The sequence below is a fragment of the Acyrthosiphon pisum genome, chromosome A1 (genome assembly GCF_005508785.2).
Source record: "Acyrthosiphon pisum isolate AL4f chromosome A1, pea_aphid_22Mar2018_4r6ur, whole genome shotgun sequence".
Taxonomy (NCBI): Eukaryota; Metazoa; Arthropoda; class Insecta; order Hemiptera; family Aphididae; genus Acyrthosiphon; species Acyrthosiphon pisum.
The window spans coordinates 143,700,038-143,708,577 of NC_042494.1; the positions used below are offsets into that span (position 1 = coordinate 143,700,038).

Here is an 8,540-nt window from a genome sequence, read left to right on the forward strand (position 1 = left end):
TTGGAGTCCGTTCCCTTGCAGAACAGTCGCTGCGGCCGGTCGCGGAGACCGGGTCGCCGCGACTAGTCGCGTCTAGGAAACCGTACCTTAAGCAAACTACCCACCATGTGGATTTCCATCAGATATACCTAATACTTATACAAATTCAATAATAATACCACACGGTTCATTACAATATTAAAAAATATTAGTCTTATTAGTGTTACGACTTACGGTAAAATGAAACACTTATTAGGTAAAATGATCGAAAGTCAAATGTTAAATAATTAAATAGATAGGCTAAACTAACATAATTTTGATCAATACATTTTTTGATTTAATTTTGGTGTAGTTTGTATAACTATAATTGTGATATAATTATTTGCTTATTAACTTTGTTTAAATCACTTTTTACTAGAATTGTATAACTAATTAGTACTAACCATCAAATGGTTACTTATACTATAATAGTTGATAATGTATTATATTTTATGTTGTCTTATATTGCGGTAAATGAATAGTTAATAGCCAATTATTAATACTATTTAGTTCACTCACATATTTAATATCCAGCATATTACATCAGTTTTTTGATTTGTTTTTTACAGCGTTACAATATTTTAAGTATGATAGATTATTATGTATATGCATAGTTAATTAATACGCACTTAACAGATATATTCCGGCGATAAAGATGTCCTATGAATCCATTTATATGGTTTCCTTCTATCACTGTAGGTTTAGTTTATCCACGTCTAACAATCAAACAGTTATAACTTATAACTTTTACACCGTTGGACATTTCCCAGAAACATTATTAGATTTATATATCGGACATAATATTGCTACAACAAACCGTTATTGTATCATGTGGAACGTATAATATTATTATACAACGTGAAGTTGGTTATAGATTAGTGTAGTAGGATAGGTTTTTCTTATTTTATTTATACGCTTGTGCGGGAACGAATTGTATATTATTTATAAAATTGTTTGATTTATTTTTTGAAATTTAGAACGCTCTAATGCCATAAAAATGTCTAATATCGCGTAATAAATATAAATAACAATAAAAGTTTAATTTTACCGGTGATGAATAATGATAAACGCGTGTAAACTAAAAAAAATAAATAAAAAATAAATAGTGTTACAGCGAAATCGTAGGTTCCTCCTATACACACATAAAGTAAATGTTACACCTATATAATAATAATATGGCCGTTATGTGAATATAATTTAAACGCGTGCATTATCGAAGACGAATTATACCGCGCCAAAGGTCGTACCCTAAGTATAATATATACTGACATCGGTACCTACACTGCAGTAGCTGATGACGAACATACCTCTATACACGTTATATGCATACACATACATAGTAACGACGGTCGACGAGGATCTCTCATTGATATTGATTGCGGAGTTCGTCTCGTGCCAGGCACCTATATACATTTATATATATCTCGGGTATAAGTTTCGCGTTTCTCCCTCGCCCCGCCGACACACGGCAGCATTATAGTCGGCTCAAGATTGCAAATTGTATATTTATCGTTTTTACGGCCATTTTGAATTTGACGCATACAAATACCTTTGCACGCTCGACGCCCGTATCGCGAGACTGGCTGCTGCACGTCCCGGGAAATTGGAAAATATCGCCCCCCCGGACCGTTTATACAAACTCATTCGGATGCGCGGCGCGCCAAGTTGTTTATTAATATATATTGTCCGGCCACGCGTGTGTGTGTACGTCCGCATCCGGTCGCGGTGCAGAGAGAGAGGAAATCCCGAGATCGACTCTCGCTGCCGTCGCCGCTGTCGAGGTATATATTATTATATACATTATATATATATATATATACATATATATATGTAAAATGTTTATGTATATATATATATATAGTATTATATACATAGTTTATATTATATAATATATTAATGTGCAGCCGTGTGTGCCGCGCCGGACGGCTGCGGGACGCTGTGGCCACCCCGCGAAGACGCATGGCCCGTACGTGACCGGATCCGGACAAAGTCATAACATTAACGTCGCGCGCGCGGCTTGTGCGAAATTACGTCTCGCAGAGGCGCGCGTTATGTCGCCGTTCTCCCTCCGCTACACGTATTGTCGCGCCCGGTCGTACGTCCAGCTGAACCGTTAACCGGACACGACGACTGTGGATGGTAATAATATATTAAATTTTGTTCGGAAATGTCCTCTCAACACTCTGCATACCTATATAATTGATATAGGTACCCGAGAGAATACGTTATAATCGGCCAAGTTTGGTTTTTAAATATTTACTGTGTTATATCTATATAGAAAAGTAGTCAATATCTACCATGTATAATAGTATACACTACTATATTATTTTTTAGCATCTACGCCATCTCTTTTGTACAATAATCGGTTTAGAGTATAATATCTGTAAGTGACCCAGTAAGTCCGTGACACATAAATAATATAATATAATGGTATTAATTATTTGAAAAACACACATATTATATTATATACTTAGTATATTATATATTGTATTATGCTAATAACCACATGACAATACGTATAGGTGCACCCGTGTTCAAATGCCCTCAATTGTATCACATCAAATAAAAATATAATAATATACGTTTTCTTAGCTTATAATACACTATATTTATGAATACGCAATAAATATACAGTATAATATATATTTACAGATTTACTCAAAATTATTTTCTTCAAAGAACAATAGTGGATCCAGGACTTAATTTTTCTTTTGGGGGGTGGGGGCAAAAGTACAAAAAGTACCAACACACATTTGCTACAAAATTGGCTAAACACAGTATAAAACAAAGGGAAACTACGGTGATGCGGGAAACACCCCCTTTGCCCTCCCCTTGGATCCGCCACTGTTAAAGAAACTGATTTAAAACCATTTATATTTTACTTAAATATAAATAGGTTTACCGATTAAATGAAAGTCATATTTCGTGGCTTGGCACGGCGCGTTGGCTGCTACAATTCATTTTCGCAAAGCCAGTCTAGTGTTAATATCATTATATTAATAATTTGAGCGACTACGCTTCATAGGCTCCCCAATCATAATTCTGAAGCTCCCAAGTCCTAACAATTTCATGTTTGATGAACATTATTATTTTATAACTTGTAGTACTGGATCTGTTGGTTATGATAGTTAAACTAATTGGAATAAATTTTGATTATTTTTGAAGTCATTCGTTTTTAGCTTCAGTCCGACCTCTTCATACGGGAAATAAAAACATTTATGGTTTGGCAATGTATCTATTTGGTTTGGCTGTTGAAATAATACAATGCACAGCTATTTTAATTCTAAACGATTACGGCACAATCAATTATTATTATTTTATTTAGAAAAATTGTAGAGGCAAATTTTATTTTACCTAGGTTCTGTATTCAGCCACTTTATCAAATTTGAGTTAATAATATTTTAACTGTTTATGCGCTGTTCTTTATAAAAATATGCCTAATTTTTGATTTTCTTAACTGTCATTTATATGTCTTAAGTGCATAATAAATTCTTATTCATTGCTCAGTAAATACCTAATATTATTAATTTTGATTTATGATTGATGATATAAAGTAGTAATAAACAGATTAAAAAGATTAAGGTAAAGTATTCATACTACTATAATACGTTGATGATAGATTTTGTCAGGGGAATTTGGTTGTTCTTTTTTAATGTAAGGCCTATTTCAATTAGATATCCAACGACGCTCTGAGCATTTTGTCATCGGTACTTGCGGTACATAATATGACGTGTGGCATACAACTGATATACCTACATGTACCTGGTACCTAAATGTGTTTGTGCACCTATTGATTGATATTATTATGTACACGAAAACACATAGTTTCATCACCTTGTGCGGGCGGTTCGGCTAGAAACCAGATATACCTTAAACGTGGTGATCGCGTCGGGTCCCGTTTATACCGCAGCTATGTACGATTAGTATACGCGCGAATACAACATGATATAGGTGAGTTTACACAATAGTATAATAATAATAATGTATACACGTGTATTGTGTACAACGTGTGTACATATATGTATATATTATTATAAATGTCCATGCACGCGCGTGTGCAGTCGCAGTCATTTATTTAAATTTAACGACGACCGGTAGCGATCGTATTTCGTCCTTCTTCTTCCACCCAGACAAGGTAATCGATTTCTTCTTTAAAAGAACGTGCGCCCGCCCGGACAAATTATTGCGGCCGGCCGATAGTCATTCAATTATGTACTATATACAACACAACTATAATAATATTGTAATGATACGCTGCGAACGAGACGTTATATAATATGTATATATTCACGTGCTGACGCAGCCGCCGCGACGATTTGTTTTACGACTTTTCTCGGTCATTATTATTATTCCTCTCTTCTTATCACAATCGTTATTATTATACCTATATACCCATTTCTTTTCCACGCCGCCTATAATGTTTTATATAACTTCAAAACATTTGCGCGTGTTTCTTATTACACGGCACGCGCGTATTTAAAAACGGCTTCCTTATGCAGGTGCCGAGACCTGGCTACACCTGTGTTGTAAACGTAGGTTACTGGACAATCGTTATGTTATTACACACCACACAGAAACGTTTATATTGTGTTTATAGATTTTAATAGACATCTACGACATACCCATGATGTCAAAATTGTGCAAACATTTATTAAATATTTTATGCAATTAAACATTCCAATGTCACACGATACAAATTGTTTTGACTAATTGTAATATTGTCTGCAAATTAATAATATATTTTAATGGCGATGATTATTAATTTCGTATACTTAAACATTTAACAAAACAAAGTAATACTGTGAGTTCTATATACCATAATTGTTACGCTTTGAACAAAACTACTACTCAACTCCACTCTAAGTTTGAAGAGATTAAATGATTTATGAGATTAAAAATGTTATAGTATTTTTATAATTATTGCTTTGAACATTTATTAGTTGAACCTATGTATAAGTGTATAACCATAAAAACCCTGTACACTCGCTATACGGGTGCATTTCCCTGGCACCCCCACTTCTGAATTTTGAATTCAAACCAAGGGCTTTCGTTTGTGCTACGTTTGTGCTAATTTGTGCTCGAATTTTATCGTTTATGCTGCAACCCTTCAACAATTATAAGAGTTAATGATTGGGGGTACCAGCGAAACAACTGCATCCCCACCTTAGAATTTTCAAATTTAAATTATGGCATTGGTTTGTGCTACTACAAGGGATCATTAGTGGGAGGGGGGTGGTATGGAGCCATAACACAACCCCAACTCAAAATTTTGTAACTTCAAATGAGCCAGTTATAGCCTGATATCCAGTACTATCTATTTGACTGGGGGGGGAGGGGGCACATAACGAATTGTTTGGTCCAAATCCTAAGTTTTTTTATTTTGTTAACCTAATTTAACAAATACTACAGTATACATTTTAACATACGAATTAAAGAAGTCAGGTAAAAATTATAATATATTTTTTAAAATATGTTATTTATAGAATATGAGGTTATAAATATCGGGTGAGATATTTCGATATTTGGTTTTTAATTATAACAAACGCAAAATATAAAACAAAATTTGGTTTTTTTTTCCTGATTATTTTTAATAGTAATTATAGGGAGAGCGCATAAACCTGGAATATAAAACTCTGGACCGTACAGTAATTATAATTCAGTACATGAAAACAGTTAATTGTTAATATTTATTCAATTTAATTTAATAGATCTAATTTTATACTAAAAACCACGCCCTATGTTGAACCATTTTTTCTGGTAAACACTAAAATAAAAATGCACATCTTTCAACCATCGTAAAACCAATATATTCTTTGTTACCGCTCAGTAGAATTCAATACTTGAATAAATAATAAGGAATTATATTTGAATGTGTAACTAAAAATAAGTTATAATTATTCAATTCTTGTCCGCTTTTCTTATTTATAATAAATTTGTTTATAATATGTAATATAGCTCTCTACATGCACCACCACAATAATGTGCTTAAAGGTGGTAGATATTTTTTGTTTAGAAAAAAAAAACATTATAAACAATAATAGGTACAATATACGTATTAATAATAATATATTATGCTATACACTTGTATAATATGTACATATTTTATACGAGTCGATGGTGGCGTCTGCAGCGATGGCTCTCCGGCGTACCGCGTGCAATTTAAAAAACCGCTGTAGCCGGGGCGGTCTTAAATGATTCACGGAAATTCGACACGAAATATATGTGCAATATAATAAATATCCGATTATGCGCTGCGTGCAGAGAGTCGAACAAGAGCCGAAAATTACACCGAACTCGCTGCGTGCTGTAAATAATATTATATATTACCTATATATATATACATATATATATTATTATTATATATTATATACACCGGTCGTCGGCTCGCGGGGAAAACGTAATAAAAACGGTATATACACGAGGGGGTTATCTCGTCTTTTGAGCGGGGCGAGGGCGCGCGCGTTCGCATCTTCGCGTCTTTAGAAGACCTTTTTTTTTTTAAACGGTTTCCGAACGCTTTTCAAATGTCCTCATAAACTTACGAATTCCGGGAGCGCGCGCACGCGGCGGTTCCATATATATATATACACGCCGGAACAACGATGATTTATACAGGACGTATCCAACATTATCGGATCTTCCATCCGATATTGTGTGAAGCGGCAATAAAAGCGGTTTATCAGCCCGCCGCCGCCCTCCGACTCGTCGTCGACTCACGCCTCTTTGCCACCCCATCCCCCCCCCAAAAAAAACGACTGTTCCGTCTCGAACGCATGGGGCTCAAAACGTGTGCGGGGTCCGAGATGAATAATTCAAAATACTATTTCGTCGCAACGCTGCCGTATATATTATTATATATATATATATATATACATATAATAATAATAATAATAATGCGAAACGAACGAGTTTGGTGGAGATTTAATGAAAATGCCATTATACGTATATAGGCGGTACCGCGTGTTATATATATATACTATATAGATATATAATATTATATATTATATATGTATTTAAACCGATATAAGCAGCACGCTTGAAGACCTTATATATACCCGTCGGCTTATATTCGATTTTCATTGGCATCGTTGTGACGGTAATGAAAAATATTATGTATCGGAAAAACCTCCATTGCAGCACATAAGTATATATACCTACTCTTAGATAACTGAAATAGTCGTTTATTATTCGTTCTTCGCGCGGCGCCGCTGACCCACCCCCTCGAACTCTGACCACCACGCTGTATAGTGCTTTACCCCAATAAACTAAACTAAAAAAGTTTTCTCATATTATTATAGATTACAAAATATATTATATATTATTATATACGACACGTAATTGATTGTTACTATATTTTATACGTCTTTTCTTGTAAGTTTTTTCGATTTTGTGTTCATTCATTATTTTTTTGTTATATTACAGAAATGTTATACGAAGACTTTGCGCTGCCAACGTTTACAATTCGAATCAATGCGATATTTCTATCATCATTCAATCGTTTTCAAGAACTGCCACAATAACACTGATGAACTTACTTCATTATAATAAAATATACATTCATTATGTATATTTAGATACTTTTCTCACGTCGTCTCACGCATTTATATATATATATATTGTGTAAGTATAATATAGTCCCTATTCCCCCTTTGCAACGCCTCCCGAACGAACCACCGCTATTTGCGGTTGTTGAAAATTACACGTTGAAGAGTATATATATGTATATTATTATTAAGTTGGCGAAAAACGCTCACCCCAATTCCAATTCCACCCCCTCCCCTCTGCGGGACACTAATTTCCGAGACAATACTTAATAACTATAGTAATTATTCTTATTGCACTTTATAAAAACGTCAGAGGGGTGAGAGACGCCTATATAAATGTCTTAGCGACTTAACGAATTGTTTTTCGCAGGGCGAACGCGTTATAAAACGCAGGTGTCTCTTCGGCGCTATAATTTTATAAGCTTGTCGGAAATATAATTTTAATCGTACAAGTGTTTTAAAATTGTATGATATTAGGATATTAATAGGACATTCTATCGCCGCTGCTATACAGACGAAATTTAATATTATTCATATACGAAATTATGACGTCCACTGCGCAGTATATAATATATATATTTTTATTATTCGTTGAGTTCTTGTGCAAACACGTGAAAACCAGTAACCGGAAAACGACGACATTATTTCGAAATTCTTCGTACACATTTAATATATTATATTATTATTATACTTCTACTATTATGTCGTCTCGAAACGTAGATTGTCACTGCGTCGAATTATTCCAACGGATTAGCTCGAGTATGATTTATCTATGTGGTTTTTTCTCGAAATATTTTCATATTTATCGACTATGTATATGCACACAATATACGTGGGTCAGTGGTTTCGATAGCGAGTCCGCCGTCCTGTCACGATACCTCGTTAACATCTAGTCCCTCGATTGGGAATGCGGTACGATAATATATTACCTATATTATATTATTATAATATATTGTGATGATACTCGAAATATAATTA

At 34.2% G+C, this 8,540-nt stretch overlaps 1 protein-coding gene across 2 annotated transcripts in view; it reads right to left on the reverse strand.

Moving 5' to 3' along the window:
* LOC100160569 (homeotic protein ultrabithorax) overlaps positions 1-8,540 on the reverse strand; it is a 271,573-nt gene that overhangs the window by 6,686 nt on the left and 256,347 nt on the right. The gene's annotated exons all lie outside the window — the stretch shown is intronic.